Below are 21841 nucleotides of genomic sequence, written 5' to 3' on the forward strand. Positions count from 1 at the left end.
CAGGGCTTGCTTATTTTACACAGTGCCATTTTGTGCATTTTACGCTTATTTAAAGTGTATGCTACCAGTGGTATTATGTCCAGCCATATACAAGTATCCCAGATATAACATATTTCATTCTATCACTCTTGATTTAGTTGTATGCACCCCTTGAAAATGTCTGCTTAAGTGACAGTAATGATGGCACCAGGTACTATGGAAGGGACATTTTGCTGTGATGATCTCCTTTTATAGTTTTTATGAATATATTGAAATAAAAATAAGACCACCACCATCCCTTCTGTAAATTTTGTTTCTGCTATGTTGTCCTTTTCACTGAACAAACATATTTAGGATGCCACTCAGTGCCTCTGATTGAATATTTGTTTTAAACAAATACCACTATTACCCAACTAGCTGGAAAATCCATGAGTTAGGTTTTGATAGCAGAAGCGTTTCCCCACAATTTATGTGTGCATGCAAATCTATGGTGCTTTGGATATAGGCTAAAGTATTTGCTTTATATGTATTATTTTGTCTGAATACACGAAAGCTGGTTTGATTTGTATGTTTCCCCCTTATAGAATTGTTCCAAGGCTCTGTCAGAGATCACGTAGAGTAATTTTTCCCATCAATCTTTGCTGTGCAGCCATGCACGAATGCAGTAGGAAAAAGGGGGCAGAAATCAAATCACTTAATTGCAGCATTTTTCATCTACATCTTTTGTTTTATGGTGGTAAAGGCCCCGAAGTAGCCTACCATGATTCATGGCTGTCACCGCTGCCGTTAGCAGTTCAATCTTTCATTCCAGGCATTTTGGTAGTGAAAGTACCTACACAATTACTTTGATGAATATGACTTGTTTGTTTTTTCTCCATTTTTAGCAGAGAGGGGGATCTGCTTAATACAGACATTTAAATAAAATACTATTCATGGCTACCCTATCTGTACAGAATCCTGAAAGTTGTGCACCCAGAGATGCTGTTATATGTTATGAATTTAAGTTCATTGAGCCTAATGTGTCTGAGCTCTTATTCTTGCACTTATACAATGGCAAGATCTGGAAATAACCCTCTTAGAAAAACAACAACTCACCTTTCAAATCTCTGAGGCTGTGACGATTTTCTTCTTTCCTTCAATATATTTTTCATTGCTTCTCTCTCCATCCCCTGGAATATTCCCAAACATGATATGAGGAAAACATCAGAGAAGTCTGCATATGTACGTCTGATCAGGAAGTTAGCATGAATATATGTATGTGTGTGCAAACATTTTCAGAAATTGCTAACGATAGTTTTATTTTAGGAGAAATGCTAGTAAGTTCAGCCTGAGTTCTGAGACCAAAATGAGTAAGGTTTTTGAAAACCTCTTATTCTGTCTACTGTGCTAGCATGAAATACGTCCTCTTTAAGGAAGGCATGTGATTTCATTTCTTCATTAGTATACTTTGTGGTCAATTGGTAGTATGACATACAGTTTAGCAGTGCACAAAGTGATACGAAGGGGGAAAAGTCATGTGCAAAGCAATTTTAAGTATCTTTACTTATAAGTAAGTCCTGTGAGTTCAATGGGCTTTACTCACCAGTAAGGTTAAAAGAAAGGTAAAGGACCCCTGGATGGTCCAGTCCAGTCAAAGGTGACTATGGGGTGTGGCGCTCATCTTGCTTTCAGGCCAAGGCAGCCGGCTTTTGCTCACTGATAGTGTATTTAGCACTACAGACTAATTTTGCAATCCTGCATACAATTACCAGGATGTAAATTCTATTGAACTCAGTGGGACATACCTCTGAGTAAACATTCATAGGACTACCCTGTAGAACTGCAGCCCTATCCTCACTTGCCTCAGAGTAAATGGGACATTTCTGCGTGAACATGCATTCGATTGCTCCGCATGGCAGTAACCCACTCTGTTACATCTGTATTCCGACGGGAATATTTTACCATGGCCTGATGGAAAAGTGAATTCTTTATCACAGGGGTGGGAAATTGTGATCCTCCAGATGTTGTTTGATTCCCAACGCCCAACCAGCCTGGTCAATGGTCATGTGAGATGGTAGCTGTAGTCACACACCATCTGGAAGGCCACAGGTCTTCCACCCTTGCCTTTAAGTGTTCAGCAAAATTCTGCAATCTAAAAATGAGAGATGTGACCCGGCCCACTCTGTGCAAAGGAACAGGAAAAGTATTCATTGAGCCCTATGCTGAGGTACATGCATGAAGGGCTCAATTTCTAACACAAAAGGTACAGTGTGTTAGTTGTTTGTGGTAGTCTCTTTCCATCCCTGGCAATTGTTGACATAGCTCAGTCTCAGATGCAATAAATCTATATACAGCTGAGTCCAGAGTACCCATGGGCAGAATGTTGCCTATGAAATTTCCCCACTGGAATAATGAATGGAGGTGACTGAACCAGGTTCCCATTCACCCCCACTTCCAGCTACTCTGGAAGGTCAGGAATGGTGTGGGAAGTGGCCCCCTTCTTCCAGCAGGAGCATCCATTAAAATTTAGTTCCTTATGAGCCTTTCTGTCTATAGAAGGGCAAGTCTGGGGCCAACTCTAGGTCTACATCTGGAGCAAATACAGGTCTTTGGCAGAGGCTCCTAGCTGTTCAATGGAAGGAACCAATCCATGCTCAAGTGGTCAAATTACTCTAAAGTAAGCATTGGCAAATCTGTTAATTTTGGTTTCTTTCAGTTTCTCATTTTCCTAATCTTAAACCCAGTTCTCCATGTTTCCACACCAGTTTGTGATTTTTTTGGGGGGGGGAGAGTCCTCGTGAAAATTCATATTTCCTGTTAAATTTTCCTAATATACATGTGGTGTATGGAATTTTGTCGAATATTAACATTTTTGCAAAGCGACTTACCCTAATGCAATGCATTTTTGTATGCCATTTTCATGAATATCTGCATTTTTATGCAGGTTATTTGACTGAAGAACTACACTGAAAAATTCAGAGACGTGCACATTTCAAAAGATGGTTGTGTTTTGGTTTGCATGTTGTTTGAGAAAGGTAGGTTCACCTTAATTGAACCTCTCCTCCATCTCTAGTATCACCTTAGCAGTATGGAGCTGTTTTCTTTGCTTCTTCCAGCACTACTAAGCCATTAAAATGGATGCAGGAGTCATTGAACAACTTGGGCCAGTCTGTCTTATTCAAACTAACCTACATTACAGGATTTTATTGAGGACAAAATGGGGGTGGAGGCTGTATGCTACCTAGAGCACCTTAGAAGGAAGGTGGGATTTAAATATGATAAAAGAAAAAATAAAGCATTCTCCATAGTGCATGCAAGGAGTTGCAAGTGGGTGACCAATGGCTTACTCAAGTTCCCTTAAGTTAGGTCTGGAAAGTTCACAGCACATAGCCTGGGTGCTCTTCCTCTCCACAGTTATATTGTGTATTTTTATGTAAATAAGAGCAATGATATGACATTCTATTTACATAGTAGGTGGTATGTTACTTTAACATTTGAGAAGTGAGATTTGATAATTTTATAGCAAGTTTCTTTCCCACAACTTTACTGCCTGCTTAATGCTAGGGAGTCTGCTTGCTACTGTTTTGCCTCATCATCAGTATGTGATATGGAATAATGATGGAGGTTTTCCGGTGCTGATGAAAAGCTTTAGCAACAAGGATTGGTGGGGGGAGGGATTGGGAGAGGGAACGGGAAATGGCAGCAAATCTGATTGAATGTGAACATTTCAGGTTTGAAAATATGTGCTACCTACGAAAACGAGCTATCGACTAACTCTGAAAGAAATGTTATATGGGCTTAATGTTCATCTTCATTCCCACTATAATGAGAAGAATTAGACTGGCCTCCATATGTGGAATATTTATTTTAGCAATACAAGAAAACGTATTTCCCTAATTTTTTTTTCTGTATGCACAGGGCCTTAAATTTTACAGATGTGATTAATGCTTTAATTTGCTGTTCTAGCTGGCTACAAGTTTACCATACAATATAAATTACTTACAGAGAAATTTGCTTATATGGAAGCCTAATTCATATGCTCTTTAACCACCATGTGTGGTAACAGTGGAACAACTGAGCACTTGGGCAATTGGTTTGAAAAATAAGAAAACATTTGAGGCATTTTTTCAGCAGTCGAAACTGCAGCATTTCTGCAGCCAACATATGCTGTGTAATTAGTGTTTGTTTTAACAGGGATCAGTGAATGGGATATCAGTCCTAAGCTGTGGAGCAAAATCAGAGATAAATGATTTCAATTGGTGGGTGTTCTCTTTATTAATTTATATTGCCAGTATACAGTGCTTGGTTATAGATCTCATTTACATAATGAATTAAGGTCAGTTAAAGGATTTCAGACACAATGGTTACAGGAATTTATACATAACAGCTATCAAATGTAATGGATTACTGTTGGTTTTTTTACAAAGGGTGACTGGGTGTGTCAAACATTACCCCATTTATAAAATCAATGTGTATTCTGTCATTGTTTAAACTGGAGACAGAATTCTGTGTAAGCATGCAAAGATCTGAAATGCTAATATTCTATTTTTAACTCTGTTTTTTCAGTTCTTCTCTGCAATGAGCAATCCAATAGATTGCAGCTGTCCTATACAAGAATATAGGTGATGGTGGCCCTGATGCAGTTTCCCTAATCTTGAAACACACACAGGAGAACAAACAGGTTTTGCTTGAAATAGAGGTAAGAGAACTGCGATTAAATAATTTCTTTCTTTGTTATCTTCCACTTAAATATATACAAGTCAGATGGGCACCTAGAATGTTCAGAAATAGTGATAACTTCCAGAGGTGTGACTGCAGCCAAAACAATGGTCTTGTGGTGCCGTAAACACGCTTTCATGCAGGAAAGCCCACTTCCTCAGAGAGTAGGGAAGACTCAGTCCATTGTAGGTTCCATTTCTGTGACACTTGTGTGTGGCATTACTTATCCTTGTGAAACCAGTGCTATTCAGGTGAGTAACTGTCATGGGGCTTCCGGAGAATGCCGGGGAGAAGGAGGAACCTTCAGAGGGAGGTGGACAGGAAGTGATGGATGGGGAAGGGAAGAGCCAGGAGGCGGAAATGCTCTTTGATGCAGACCCTCAGCACCGCACAGAAAGTTCTGACACCGATGGTGAGGCAGTGCCTATTCCATCTGCCCAGGAGAGGTACAGTTAAAGAGGAGGGGGAAGAGGCGTCACAGGAAACTTCCCCGCCCTTTCTGTTGGAGGAGAAGCCGGCGAGAGCCACTCCCAGAATCTGGAGGATTCAGATGCATAATTGTAATATGCTGCCTGTACATATGTAAAATAAAGAACTGTAAATATCTCTGAGTGCGAAGAGCATACACAAGCCATCACAGTAATGAGGTGTATAAGTGTCTCCCCTTGATCTTTTTTAAGGTGACATTTCATTTTTAAGGAGTGTCTTCTCTCATACAAGTCGTAGGTCTGCGATATTCTGCATCCCATTCTTTGTGGAGGGATACAGAAATGTGCCCATACTTAGAAAGCCTTCCCTTTGAAATGTTTTCTTTGTGCAAGCCCCCAGCCCCAGATAATTTTTCATCACCAGACCATAATCTAGACTTTTCAGAAACTTTTCCTGTGGGCTTATCTATGTGACTTTTAATGGCTCCTTTATTTTTAAGTATGGGCTTTGATCCTTAGGACTAAACAACATGATATGTTAGCTCTGTACTTGTGTCCATAAGGGCAGTCCCCCTACCCACCTTTTACTCAATTTGCCATTTAAATTCAGACAAGTCAATGCAAGCAGTATTTTTTGTCTTCTCTTTTCCTCTGAAACATCCCCCTCCTAAAGAAAATTATATCTGGAGCATCAGTGATCCTCCTGATTAATGGGGCATGAGGGCATGGGGGCAGTTGGGGGAAAGGATAAATAACCAAAAACCAGCACTGGATCCTAAAATAAGTTAATTTATGAAGGTTCATGGAAAGAAAGTTTTCCCCTACAGCTGCTCATCCCATATTGTTTGAGGGGCCCACCAGAACCCTAGACAGATTCCAGATAGTGTTGGGAAATAGGAAACATTCCTTCACATACTTCCTTAAATTAACAAACCATAAGATCCAAAAGCTGGAATTTTTAGATGCCTTTTTAAATGAGGAACTGTAATAATTTTATTGCAAGTTGTGACTGCATGAGAACTGTGGAAAGTGCAGCAAATAAATGCATAAACAAATAAATGTGACCCCATCATTATTCTGGTGTGATATTGTGATGTGATACTCATATTATTCATATTTTCTTGTGACTACTAGCTGGTTTCAATTAAAAGAAACATTGTTAACTATTGAAACAGGGGGTGCATGGCATCATATTGCAATCAGTTTCATTTGTGAAAATAGCACCCCCTGTTTTAAATAGGACCACAAGTGCCAACACAAAATAAATATTTCAGCTAGTTAAGTGGCATAGGATGACAGGTCCCTTTCTGAACCCTTCAGCCATGTAACCCTAATGATGTCAGGAGGAATAATTCCTAATGACCAAGCATTGCAGTGGTGTTTGCAATAAAATTCCCTACTCTAATAGGAAAAGTTTCTGGCTGACTCAGTTTATTGGCAATATGCTGTGGGCAGGATTATTCCAGAGCTCTTGGTGCCAAGGAAGTCATATAACAGAGAAAGTGAATTTGTTAAATTACTTTCCAAATTTATAAAATTCCCGGGCACTTGTAAACTTAATAGCAGTATACTTTTACAGTATCAGTTTTTTGTGACACAATTTCTTTAAAAAGGGAAAGAAAGAAGCCATGCTGTTGATCTGTGTTTTCTGTCAGCTTAACTTGAAACAACGTTTCTTTCCCTTTTCTCCAAATCACTGTTGTCAATACTGCGGCTTAGATTGGACGTAACAAGAAACTATAGTTCACGCTAAACATCTCCCCACAGTGTGCATAGCCTCATCCCTTCCCCAGTTGGAACATTTGCTAAAACATCTAAATAGGACTAGAGTCTAGCTTTCATTTGATCGGCATTGTCTTCCTCTTGACTCTATGGAAGTGTTTTGTTTAACACAACAGTAAATAAATTTGTTCAGTTTATTGAAACTGAGTAATAGTATTCCTCTTAAAATCTTAAGATGGTATGGCTAATAAAGCATGTTGATAGAAAACCAATTATGTGGCATTCCATGTGTGAAGTAGATTAATAGAATGTTTCTTCAACTTTAAAAGTGCAAGAAAGCTATTAAATTTGTGGTGTATGTTATCCATAAAATAATTATTTCCACATGAGAATCTACATTGTCTAATGGTATCTGCTTGTAGAGAACAGTATGATAGAGTCTTTAATGAGGTATCACTTTTGTCTTGATTAGTCACATTAACACCATATATTACTTCTGAATAACACACAATTTTTTTTCTTATAACTTGTAGTCACATTTATTACTCACCACCCCTTTTGTCTTTTTTCCTTCTCTGTCATGTTTATTTTCAGGAAGTTCTCTTGTACAGTTTACACCGAGGTATATAGGGACACATCCTAATGGACTGTGGCCCAATAACTTGCTAAGCATGTACAATAATAAAATACACACCAATTTTCAAAACACAATCCCTTTTCACAAATGGAAAATAGGTGCCCAGGAATCTTCCTTGGATTAAAATGGTTTCCTTTCTTTGTAGTCTTCTCCACATCTTGTCCGCTGGGAACAACATGAGCTCAATTTGTCAGCAGAATTATATCCTATTTCCAGAGGGGGCAAACCTCATCTCCCTCAAGTCAGCAGTAAAATTCTTAATCATTTTCACGAATCTGGAGTTCACCTAGCATGTTTCAGGTTATTTTCAGCTGCCAGACATTACAAAATCAGAAACTTCCTTGATTTTTTTAATTGCTCTGTTCAAAGAGTTGCCCAAAATAAAAAAGTCATTGTTCTGAAATAATGTGCAGGGAGAAACTGTAAGTAGTTGCCTCCAATGGTTTATGACAGGCATGGCCAAACTTGGCCCTCCAGCTGTTTTGTGATTACAACTTCCATCATCCCTAGTTAACAGGACTAGTGGTCAGGGATGATGGGAACTGTAGTTCCAAAATATCTGGAGGGCCAAGTTTGGCCATTCCTGGTTTATGAAGAGTGTGGTATCCGTATCCATATCAAGAGATAGATGGATGGGAATATACACCGGTACCCATGCCTAGCTCTTGGATGGATTGCATGCCTAGCTCTTGGAAATCAGTATCCACATTTGTGCACTTTGGTCAACCAATCCAGGCACAGATGCTATTAGTACATATACATGTGAACATGTCCTCCCTTGTTCTTTGTCATGTACATTTATCATGTCATTTGCACATATGTGCATCTACACAAGCTTATCTCATTTATTCAAGGTGCTCAAAGAGATCTACTAGCAAAAGTCTGTTTGTATATGCACAAGATTTAAGTATCTGCATTTGGTAATGACTGAATTGTCATGATGTAAGACAGTATAGAAACCCTATCCAACGACATTCTTACCCTCCTGCACTCAACCACACAATGTGAATAAAGAGTGAAGCATCTTCTTTGAGAATGTTGAACATGATCTTTGTTTATATATAATGTCATGCAGTTATCAGCACAATCAAAAACGCATTTAATCCTTTTTTCTAATGTGATAAGCAAGGACTGAGAAATCACCTTATCTCACTAAAACACAGGTACCAACTCAGAGTAAATATTTTGGTAAACAATTATTCTGCCCTTGCATATTCAGCAGTGTGCTAAATTATGCATAATCTTGCATAAGTAATAAGTGAAGGTAGCTTAAATTCAGGGTGTTTTTTTTTTTTACCTGACCTATTTCTTTCAGTGCTGTTAGCTTCTTAAATCATGTATGAGCTTTCCGTAAGGCTTCAATGAGTAGTTCTAGTGGAGAGACTTCAGTAATAAATTTCAGGAGAAGACAAGTTTTTTGACAGGCATAATGCAACACATACAGAGTTTGGAACTCACACTCTGGGAATTTAGAGCAATCCTTGCAAAGCAGCTTTTCCCTGTTATATTAATAGAGAAAATGAAGTATGAAAGTCCTCAGGAATTACTGCTAGGTGTAATTTAAATAATTTACCAGAAGACAGTTCAGCACACGCATTGAACAGGGGCATACAGAGTTTGCCATAAGCAGTTTATAAATAAACTATATTCTGCTGAAGTAAGCCAGGCATAAATTATAACTATTCCTTTTGTGGCTATACCCTCTTCTTCATTGTAATAGTTATTTAAAATATAAAGTCTGGGTTATGACCTTCTACTGAGAATCACAGGCGTGTGCCATGCTTATGAGCTGGCTTATATTTAATAGTGCAGCCCCTATAAGATCAAAGCAGAATTACTAGCGGCAATGGGGCGGGGGGGGGGGAGAGAGAAATACATTACCTTTCTACAAACAAGACCAAGGAAGTGTTTGGGTTTGTGTGTGCTTATTGTAGTCAGTTGGACAATGCTCAGTGCCAAAGATTGCCACCCAAAGCTTGACTTTTTTAAAAAATAAAAAAATCATGTGTATTTTTCACATGCATGATTTCCTATCATGCCTCCAAGTGGTTCAGCGTTAAAATGACAGGATAGTTTGGAAGTACCAATTTGACGAGGGTGGGGGAACGAAATGCAGATCCCAGGAAATATGCAGAAGTTGCAGGATTTGTTAAAGATGCAGGTGGAAATTGGGCTGTTTCTATCGCACAGAGCGTTGAGTTTATTAAAGGCTGGGCAGAAATTCTTGGCAGGAAATATTTTCATAAATGTGCTCTCAGATGTTAGAAATTGGATTCAAAAGTAAAAGGCCAGGTGGTCTAGAGTCCTTAATATTGTCTTGAAAAGCACAATAGAAAATGGGATAAATATATTTTATTTTGCTGGATTCATTATAATTATTTAATTTCCTAACTCCTGCTTCTCTGCATTCTCCCTTTATTGCTATATGTATGATCCATATGTGGAACTCACCATTATTATTAGTTCCTGGCCTTTTATTCTCCACGCAGAAAACTTCATTCTTAGGTCTGTCGGCTACAGGCATACTCATTACTGCAGAACATTACCTCCCAGCCATCCTATCTGATGCAGTACATCCTACACACAAGAGATATAGCTTATGGGTCTGTAAAAGCCCAGGTGAAGGAAATGATTTTGCTATCATTCCTCTTTTGCTGAGATGCTCCCCCACCCCACAACTCACCTTTTGTTATATCAAGGCTCTTTAGCATTGATTTATTTTTACCATACTTCCCCAAATCAAGAAACAATTTGACATATATAGATAAGCCAGAGCAGTAATCCCAATCTGTGTTCCTTTGATAGAACAACCGCACATAGGATATGACGAAGTAATTTAGTTTGGAATTTTCAGAACCCTGGATCAGTGGCACAAGGTCTGAAGAATGTAAGGGAGGACAGATCCTCCTCATTAGCCAAAAATGGAAGATGGCAACAACTCTTACTTGCTTCTCAAAAAGCACAGTCTGTTCCAGGAGTATCCCCAGGCTGTTTACCTGATCAGAATAGGGTCACAAGGACCTCATCAACCACAGACAGGTTCCTCTCCTTCAGATGACAGCCATCCCCTAACAGCATCCCTCATTCTTTTCGAGATTAAATTTTTACCTAATTTTGACCACAGTCTCCAGACACGGTGAGGAAAGAGACAGCTGCCCCTGGATCCTTTTTAACAGTTATATAAAGCTGAGTGTCATCATGAAACACCTGTCAGATGTTCAAGATGGTCCAAAATAATATTGTGGTCCACAGTATCAAAAGCTGCCAACAGTCCCTGCATAATTAACAAAGAAGTAACGCTCGTGTCAGTCTCCAGGCACAGATAATACACCAGGACCTCTACACCTCTCTCTGTGTTACAACAAGGTGAAAACCAGATTGGAAAGGATGAAGAAAAGATCATTATTCAATTTCTGTTCCACAATGTATTCCAGCACCTTAGCCTGGAAAGTCAATATACAAAGGCTCAAATTTGGCCAGGTTGTCCTTATTCAGTGTAGTTTTCTCCTGCTCCATAGTGAATAAAATACCATTTCCTTCAAAACTTGTAGAAACTTACCTTTTCACAGTGAGGAACTGATAATTTTGACCAAAAGCCAATCTAGCCAGCCATATTCAGCAGACATGCCACAGAGCATGTTGTGGCTTTCATGATTCCATATCTCCTGGCAATGTTTTAAGGGAAAGGAGGTCAAAACGATCCATATAGTCACAAGTGGTTGATCCCAATGGTGTTGGTCAGGGGGCCCAACCCTAAGATTAGGCAGAGTGGGGGATTGGGGTGTGATAGTGAGGAGCCAGAAGACAAAACTGTGTGTGCAACATGGTTTGTCCTGCATCTCCTAAGCTAGTTTGTTGCCCCGAGGCAGTGCAGAACATTATCTCGTGGGGGGGGGGGCATCTTGTCCACTCACAGACGGTAAAATAACTTGGGCTTAAACAGCTGCTGGTGTAGAATTTTCATGTGTGATTACATTAAAGTTGGACTGAATAGGAGTGACTTATCAGCAAAGGATTTGCCCTTGCTACCTTGAAAAGCTCTCCTAGATGTGTTTCTGCCTATGCAGATGGTAGCAGAGATGAAAGAATGGTTTTCTATCATTACCTACAACTCATAGGACTGTAAAAAAATTTTTTTTAGAAAAAATAAAATACAGGGAAGGTCAGTCCTTAAAAGTATTCAGGGGACAAGTAGTTTAATAACATGTGATGAAAAATCATATCAATAACCCCAATCAAAGCAGTACTGTAGATCCTTAATAATGACATCACCTGTTGACCTCTTGCCTGTCCCATACCTGCTAATGGTTGAGGAACATGTCAAGAAGAAAAAAAGGCAAATATCTAATTTGTAGGAGAACATAATGTCATATTTTTGTTTAAACTAACTTTAAAAACAAAACCCAAAACCAAAGGCAACATAATAATAATAATACTATTAAGAAGTATGGTGATGTTTTCTAGCATAGTTGAGGAAGGAAAATGAAGCGTTAGAAGATTAAGTAACATTAACAAGGAATTTCTCCTTCATATGCCATAAGTACAGGCTGTGGGATGATAAAAAACAGTTTAGTTCAAACAATTTCATTAACAGCTTACAGTGATAACAGAAAAATAATGTGTGAAATAAAATAAAATCATTGTCATGCTCCTGACCTTCTGTTATGAATTGAGTACAGTGCCCTGTCAGACATCTTAGCGGCTCAACTTGGTCTCACTTAACAGAACTATGACAAAAGCAAATGTTTTGTCACTTTCAGGCGGTTGCCATGAAAATTTGTAGTGCATAATTAATGATAATCCACTCTTTAATGTGTGCATATAAAAGCACATGAAGTTTCTACTTGGTGTCACAGGAACATTATCATTTTCAACACACACACACACACACACACACACACACACACACTGCTATAATCATTTCAGCTAAAATAATGAGTCAGGGGAAGGGTAATGGAAGGTGCCAGAGACACAATAAATAAGATTAGAGTGGACAAGGAGAAGTGAAAAGTGTTAACAGCATTGATATGTTCAATTAGAAAAATCAAGGCAAATTATTTATGCACCATACATTTCTTTAGTGTTTTCTATTCAACCTTACCAAACAGGTAAGGACATAAGAACGGCCTACTGAATCAGGCCAAAGGCCCATCCAGTCCAACACCCTCTTCTCAGACTGGCTAACCAGGTGCCTATGGGAAATTTGCAAGCAGGACCTCAGGGCAACAGCATTCTTCCCACCTGCAGTTTCCAGCAACTGGTATTCCAAAGCATACCAGCAGAGGTATTCAAGTAGCAGATTCCCACCTGCTGTTTTCAAGTGAATGGTGGTTATAATCCCCCCTCAAGAGACAGAGGGCCAGATTCAACTAATGCAGCATGATAGTGGAAGACAGTGCAAAGGCTCCTGCTAGTGTAATGAGGCTTTCCTCCTTCCTTTGCATACATCCTCTTACGCCTTCTCTAGATCCACTCTGGAGGGTCAAGGGAACCCCCAGAACAGTGTGTGACAGTGGTGAGGAGAGAGGGGATTGGTCTGTCTTGCAGGCAGAAATGCTCACACTTGTGGAATGATCACAATAGCATAATGTTGTATTCCTCCCCCCGTTTAAAAAAAAAAAAGTTATTGATTAATAGCATTTAAGATTCTGTTTGGTGCCTCTCATGTTCCAGGAGCTGTAACAGAACCCAAGTGGACTGTTTAGCTGGAGGGCTAACACAGGAAGATTTGTTATGCCAGGTACAACTGAAGGGTGACATCCAATGTTAGTCATGCCCAGAGTAGGCCTACTGCTCAATATGTCTGATTCAGATATATGGCATCCAGCAATGTACTGTGCAGTTGCTGTACTGCCACCTAGCCAGCCAGCCTTGACATTGCTAATCACCTGTTTGAAAGAGTGAAGAGCTTGCATGATTGCTCTTGTTTAGGGCATCTGGATACAGTTCCCCAACCCCTAAAGAGGTGATTAGTAAGTAAACACTACAGGCTTGTTCACACCACACACTAAACATAACCAGTCTCTACACATGTACAAGTGGTTGTGTGAATAAGTGTAGACATTGATGCATTGTAGACATTGATGCAACTCAACAATCAACAAGATTGACTGTAACGTGTGAACACTCCTATTGTCAGAGCCTAGGAATAGGAGAGTGACTATGACATATTGATTATTTCTGTTAGAGTGTCTCCCAGCAAGGAACATTATCCAAAGGGGCAGTTTACAAACTTGGAACACAAATCCCAAAATCCAAAGGATGAGACCCCCAAATACTTTCTCCATTAGGCATATATTCAGTTGGGCGCAGCATTATTTTCACAGAGGTGGGGCGGGGCAAAAGGCTTGTGAGTGCTGTATAACAACATTTGGTTGATTAGTGCCCTTAAAGGGCCAAATGCTTTCAGGTTGAAATGTGCCTCTCATGTACACCCACCCACCCCAAATGAGTCAGGTTGTTAATCTAACTGAACCCTAAACCAGCTTCTGGACAATTGTCCACATTCTGAAGCCATTCCAGCTCTTGGATCTTGCACAAGTAATCCTTTCTCTCAACTTTTTTTCTGGCATAAGCTTGAATAACTATAAATTGTTTGTTGTAGGTAAGAATTCTTAAAATAGTCACCAGGCTCTATGAATGGAGTAGGAGTCACCAAATGGAAAAATGCCAGGTAGTTCTTTATTGCTTAGGGGTGACCTTTAATGCATTTGATCATGTGTATGAGTCACTGTTTCTGAGAACTGCAAAGAGTCTTTCCCCCCTTCCTTCCTTCCTTTTTTATTTTTTTTAAACAAATTGCTTGCTTTGCTGGAAAGCATGCAGTGGAAGACATCACTTTTCTCGTCTGCTACAGCTTCTTTTTACTGGCCTCAGTGAATTTTTGTTATACAATCTGATGCCAGTTTTTCATAAACAGAAATTAAAACCCGAAACAGTCTTTGTTGAACAGTCGGAATGGGGTGAAGTATTTCATCCATTGTGACAAAGGTGTGTTGCTTTGTGGTAAGGAAAAACAAAAACACTTTTCACATCATCATTTTCTTTTAAAGGCCAGTTACTATGACTTTCTCAGCCAAGCTTCATAAACACCTGTCCACAGCAAGATTGGCACTTCAGGAGAATTCTCTTACGTACTATACTAAAGCTACAGACCTGTTTTCTTGCATGTTGGTACAGTTGTGCATTAGATGTCCCAGGCTATGTGGATTCTGTCATTCAAGCTATTTACATGCCACCACTGCTTTTTAAAATGTCTGGTGATGACACTTTTTATGGGTTTGCATCTAAGATTGTCAGGGAAAAGAAAACAGGAGAGAATTCTTAAGTGGGATGATGATGAGCAGATGCACTGCTGGGCATCTGGTGCAAAGGTTTCCCTCTCTATCTGTGTAGGCTGATGGAGAGGCACCAACACACCATCATAACTTCCTCCAGTTATTGGTACCTAGGGGTTCCTGCTCCATGATTGCAATCATGGGATTGTTGTCTATCACATGACGGTGTATGTTTTCATTCCACAGAGTGGGAGGTAACAGAGACAGGATATTTGTGTTACTGTGTTCCGTGAAGTGGGACTATTGTCCTTTGTTCTTTCTCTTTGCTGTCTGATGACAAAGAGGAAGGAGCAAAGGCAAAAGGCTCCGAGTGTATTATATGTAAATAAACATAGATTAGCCAAATGCTGAGCCACTGAGTTCTGTTATGCAAGCTATGAAGACTCTGCAGATCCCTAAGTGTGCTGATGTCTGTTGGCATCAGTTGCTGTGATGTTCAGGCAGAAGGGAGCTTTTGAAGTTCCCGAACGATCAACCAGGAGGGAGAGAACATGCCAGTTGGGCATGTGTCTCTGCCAGGGTCCTACTTGAGAGTAGGACGGCTCCTGACAGATTGCACACTAAGGGTCAGTCTAGATATACAGCAGAATGAAGTGAAAAAGTTTTCTCAGGGCTGTTCTACTTCAGACTGTGAGGCAATCTATGACTGGGTCCAAGGGCACTGAAACTCATGTAGGTTCAGTAAGTTGGATAATAAATGGAAACATCACCTTAGAAATTATGTGTGTTGTGGTTTTACCTCCCTTATATTGTATATAACAGCAGATACTTTATTGATAGATACATTATTAATAAACACAGTAAGTAGGGCCTACAGCACAATGTTCATCTACTCCATCCCATTCCCATCCTTGGTTTTCCATCAGGCACACATCCTCCCCAAATAATGATTTATTAAACAACAACAACAACAAATATAATAAATAATACTATTATTTATACCCCGCCTATCTGGCTAGGTTTCCCCAGCCACTCTGTGCTCATTCCAGCAAAATAGAAAAATATAATAATACGTCAAACATTTAAAACTTTCCAATACAGGTGTCTTGTAGTTCTTAATCTCCTTAACATCTGATGGTAGGACGTTCCACAGGGAGGGTGTCACTGCTGAGAAGACCCTCTGCCTGGTTCCCTGTAATCTCACTTCTCACAGTGAGGGAACTGCCAGAAGATGGTGGGAAGTCAGTGTTTGGGATAAGTGATGGGGGGTGGAGACACTCCTTCCTAATGCCACTCTCTGCACTTGGTTCCTTAAGTAGGACCAGATTCACTGGAACCATACTGGACCCTGCTTAGCTTTGCAAATGTGCTTGGAAGTATTATTGCTGCACCAGTAGATGGGTTGTAACACATAGTGCCCCAAGTTTCCATTCCCGAAAGCCAGACCAGGAAAATGCCATGGCCAATGGTATCAAAATATCTAAAGATATTTTTTTGTTATTCAGCACTCATTGCTTGCATATCAGAAATAGAGTGAGTGAAAAATATTAAGGGTATAAAGTAGCAGTACAATCTTTCAGCAATGGTATGGTGGGAAGATTAAGGAAACCAAGATTAAAGTTTCTGAAATGTCGCAGCTCCTTGGATCAAAAGAGGAGAGTTGTATACCACATGGATAAAAAAAAATGGAGTCTATCCAACAGAAAAAGAGGATGAAAGTGGGAATTGGTTAGACGGATTATCATTAAGAGTTTTCCCTTTGACATACGCAACAAGTATGAGAGTGGATGAGCTCACTACTTTAAAGCTTTTGGAGGTTCTCATTTTAAAAGAATGATGAGAAGATGGCTTGCGATCAAACATCCAGAAGATGATATACATACATTAATAGTGAAAACAGATTCCTCTATTTGTATGTTGATAGTGAAAATAGATTCACAGAAGAACATTTTTTTTTGTCTGCCCAGTTCATGTTGAGCTTAATCAGGCAAATTGTGTATCTAATTTGTGAATTCGAGGAACTTTGTCATTACCTGCTTTAGTAATTTAAAAATAATAACACACAAAAGCCACTAAAAGCAACAGTTTATAAAATAAAGCAGAGCAGGTCCAAAACGCCAGAATTAAAAACAAGATTGATATAAAACAGAATATCTAGGCCATCAGATCTACCAGTCTCTGAAAAAAGGCTTCAGACTTTTTGCACCAGGCAAGCCACCTTTGGAAGAGCATTTCAAATCCAGGGCACTCCAACAAAGAAAGACCTACTTTTCATTCTTATTTGCTTCACCTCTGAAGGAGGGCTCCCCCAGAGAAGTTCTTCTGAGGATGATCTTAGTACTTCGGCAGGTTAATATGGGACAAGGTGATTTTTAAGGTATATGATCCCAAGCTATTTTAGGTTTGAAGAGTTAATACCAGCACTAGTATCATGCCCAGGAGCAGACCTGGAGCAGTGCATTTGTTTGAAGACACAGAAGACATGTTCCATTTTCCCAATTCCAAAAAATATATGAGTGGCTGTATTTCAAAATAACTGGAGCAGTCTTCAAAGGTACCCTCATGTGGAGAGCATAGCAGTAGTTTTACAAGAACATAGCTAACTGTGAATAGGCTTTGTCTGTCTAGGACAGTTTGTAGTTGGCCCACCAGCCTCAGTTGGTTAAAGGTGCTTCCTGTCACAGATGTCACTTGGATTTCTATTATCCTGGTGATTGGGGCTGCCACAGCTAATAGCACTGACCATTCATTCAACAGCTGCTTGGCTAGTTTCAGTTCTGAAAAGCGTGTGCACTTGAACTCCTCAGAATAGGTTTCCCCCCATTGCATGCAAGTTCCTTTTATACACACTGACTACACCCAGGAAGGTTATCACTGCACTCCAGCCTAATTCCATGTGTGGATTTGTACAAATGGCTTTAGTCCAGCACGCATGAATTCATGCTTGAGGTCCACTGAAGTCAGTAGAAGTGGTGTACAGATTGGATACTATAGTACTATATATAGTACTCTATGGTAGGGACGTGGGTGGTGCTGTGGTTTAAACTACTGAGCGTCTTGGGCTTGCCGATTGAAGGCCGGTGGTTCGAATCCCTGCGATGGGGTGAGCTCCCATTGTTCTGCCCCAGCTTCTGCCTAGCAGTTCGAAAGCATGCCAGTGCAAGTAGATAAATGGGTACCGCTGCGGCGGGCAGGTAAACAGCATTTCCGTGTGTTCTGGCTTCCGTCACAGTGTCCTGTTGTGCCAGAAGTGGTCTAGTCCTGCTGGCCACATGAACCAGAAAGCTGTCTGTGGACAAACACTGGCTCCCTCGGCCTGAAAATGAGATGAGCACTGCAACCCCATAGTCGCCTTTGACTGGACTTAACCGTCCAGGGGTCCTTTACCTTTTACCTTTACTATATGGTACTATAGACTGGATAATAATCAATGGGTATAACTCAGCCAGAGTTAGTCAGTGTGCTTCCAGGCTTTTGCTATTTTCTGGATGGGATTCAATGGTGTATCAGAAAAATTGGGTTGCCTGATTACAGTGGATTTGGAGCTCATGTACAGCAGTGGAAAGTGTGGAATAACGCATGACTTGGCTTCGTATAACCTCCCCATAAGCAAATCAGCGTCAATGTGTGATAAACAGATTGTCTGAGAGAAATCTCAGTTTTAAGTCCCAATTATTTCCATGGGATAACTAAACTTCAATCCACTAGCTTGTGGCCAACATCTATCTATCATCTATCATCTATCTATCTATCTATCTATCTATCTATCTATCTATCTATCATCTATCATCATCATCTATCTATCTATCATCATTATCTATCATCTCTATCTATCTATCATCTATCTATCTATCTATCTATCTATCTATCATCTATCTATCTATCTATCTATCTATCTATCTATCTATCTATCATCTATCTATCATCTATCTATCTATCTATCTATCTATCTATCTATCTATCTATCATCTATCTATCTATCTATATCTATCATCTATCTATCTATCTATCTATCTATCTATCTATCTATCTATCTATCTATATCTATCTATCTATCTATCATCTATCTATCTATCTATCATCTATCTATCTATCTATCATCATTATCTATCATCATTATCTATCATCTATATCTATCTATCATCTATCTATATCTATCTATCTATCTATCTATCTATCTATCTATCTATCTATCTATCATCATCTATCATCTATCTATCTATCATTTATCTATCTATCTATCTATCATCTATCTATCTATCTATCTATCATCTATCTATCTATCTATCTATCATCTATCTATCTATCTATCTATCTATCTATCTATCTATCATCTATCATCTATCTATCTATCTATCTATCATCTATCATCTATCATCTATCATCTATCTATCTATCTATCTATCTATATCTATCTATATCTATCATCTATCTATCTATCTATCTATCAATCAATCATCTATCATCTATCTATCTATCTATCTATCTATCTATCTATCTATCTATCATCTATCTATCTATCTATCTATCTATCTATCTATCTATCTATCATCTATATCTATCTATCTATCTATCTATCTATCTATCTATCTATCTATCTATCATCTATCTATCTATCTATCTATCTATCTATCATCAATCTATCATCTATCATCTATCTATATCTATCTATCTATCTATCTATCTATCTATCTATCTATCTATCTATATCTATCTATCTATCTATCTATCTATCTATCTATCTATCATCTATCTAGCTATCATCATCATCTATCTATCATCTATCTATCTATCTATCTATCTATCTATCTATCTATCTATCTATCATCTATCTATTTCTATCTATCATCTATCTATCTATCTATATCTATATCTATCTATCTATCTATCTATCATCTTATCTATCTATCTATCTATCTATCTATCTATCTATCTCTCTCTCTCTCTCTCTCTATCTATCTATCTATCTATCTATCTATATCATCTATTTATCTATCATCTATCTATCTATCATCTATCTATCTATCTATCTATCTATCTATCTATCTATCATCTATCTATCTATCTATCTATCTAATCTATCTATCATCTATCTATCATCTATCTATCTCTATCATCTATCTATCTATCTATCTATCTATCTATCTATCTATCTATCTAATCTATCATCTATCTATATCTATCTATCATCTATCATCATCTATCATCTATCACCTATCTGTCTGTCTGTCTATCCAGATCTTACCTTCCATTATCCAGGGGAGAAAGCCCATTGTCGTAGGGCGGATTTTGTTTGGTTTTTCCTGATTACCTTCTCTCTTTAAAGCTCCGAGCACTACATCCTACAGTGTTCTAGAGGGTCCTCTAAACAGCATGGGGAGTAATAGGGCTGGAGGGGGTGGAAGGGAATTAGCAAAAATCCTCTCCCCCTTCCCTCTGCCAGCAGGAGCCAACTCTGAATCCAACGCAACCTGTTTAAATGGAAAGCAATTTGTAAAGTATCTGTGCAGAAAATGAGGCTTTACTTAAAAATTAAATTGTAGAAACAGAACTACTATAAAATCATTCTTAAAGTAGCCATTGCAATTGAGTTACTAATGCAATTTCCTTGAAATTGATGCTATTTTAGTTGCACTTATCACTAAGCGAAAGATGATTCTAATAGCTACATCAAGGATTAAGCTACAGTCATTTATTATCGTTTAACTAGAATTTTTATTTTGAAACCTATCATGTTTTTTTTACAACTTCAGTCATGCTACTTCTACTTCAGCAAATATTGGCCTTATTAAAATAAATTTCTTGGTGGGAATGTATGATCTAAAAACAATGCAATTTTGAAAGCTGTATTATGTTTCTTCAAATATTCAATATGATTATTTACTTTGACTGACAGAATATTTTGTATATGTAAAAGATGAGCATCTTGTATCTACTTATCACATTTTCATTCATTCAAATGATCTCTTCTTTCATTCTTTCCTTCCTTTGTTTTTCGTTGTTTTTTTTTTTGGAAATGATTATTTAGTAGAAAAGATTCATTCCATCTGAATAGTAGAAAAACAGGTTCCTAAGCCCTCTTAAGGCATTTGGTGCGGGCTTAAATGGGGCAAACCTCATCCCCCAGATGTGTACTGGATCCACTTCAGATCTTACCTGGCTAGAGATGGTATCTCTCAGTTGCCCATTTTTCCAATCTAATCTTCAGTTCTCCACATTTCAAAATCCTTTTTAATAAATCCTCAAGAAAATTATCATTGTGATTCGAGGACCCGATCCCCGCTTGGGGAATAAAGACACGTGGACGCAGAATGTAAGGTTAATGGGTAAGGTAAAGGCCACAACTTTATTGATTACAGCATGTGAGAAGGTATTGGCTTAGGCATTGGACCACGGAACATTAGACTCCACCCACTCATAGAGGGGTGAGTCTTAGGAGGGGTTAACCACCAGTAGGGGGAGCCTGTTGATGCTAATACAACTATAGGCTCTCTTCCTGATGTCACCGAGGGTCGTGCCATGGCCCCCCGCCACATGGGCATCGGACAGGATCCACGACCGCCGGATTCCTTTAGCGGAATACCCAAAATTGTCGGGGAAGGTGATGGCCACACTTTGCCACCCGAAACACCAACAACACATTCCAATGCCTAAGCGCCAAATACCACGAAGGTTGTGACGGTTGCTACGAGGTAGGCGAAAAAAACCAAGAGGCCGGGCCAATTTAGCCAATTGGGAAAAAAACTCCTACCAGGCCCCCTGGTTAAACAGGCCGACCAACCAGAGGTCCATAGCCAAGTCTCAGGAACAGCTAATCTAAAGGGAGTGGAGGGTGGGTGACTCAAAGAAAATGTGTGTGCAATGGTGGGGATCGCTGGCGCAGCTGCGTTTGAGCAGCAAGCCACACCCCCGTCAAGCTTCCCTATTGGGTGTCCAACTGGGGAGGGGCGTGGCGCCAGCCCTGGAGTTGAAGCAGGGGGCGGAGCGCCCCCTGCATGATGCGGGAATCATCTCCTGATCACAACCCCTCCCCTCCTGGGAGGAGGAAAGGCTTTATTTCAGTGTGGATTTCTCCCGATTCATGAAACCTTGCTTTCGGG

At 39.3% G+C, this 21841-nt stretch overlaps 1 long non-coding RNA gene across 1 annotated transcript in view; it reads left to right on the forward strand.

Annotated features, from left to right (window-relative positions):
• The window catches only part of LOC310841044, a 377295-nt gene that overhangs the window by 234947 nt on the left and 120507 nt on the right, over positions 1-21841 (forward strand). Inside the window, exons 10-11 of the long non-coding RNA XR_014562292.1 lie at positions 2903-2993; positions 4525-4657. This is a non-coding gene — a long non-coding RNA (uncharacterized lncRNA). The remainder of the gene's footprint in view (positions 1-2902; positions 2994-4524; positions 4658-21841) is intronic.

Source organism: Podarcis gaigeae (assembly GCF_964106915.1).
Source record: "Podarcis gaigeae genome assembly, chromosome: 3".
NCBI classification, from domain to species: domain Eukaryota; kingdom Metazoa; phylum Chordata; class Lepidosauria; order Squamata; family Lacertidae; genus Podarcis; species Podarcis gaigeae.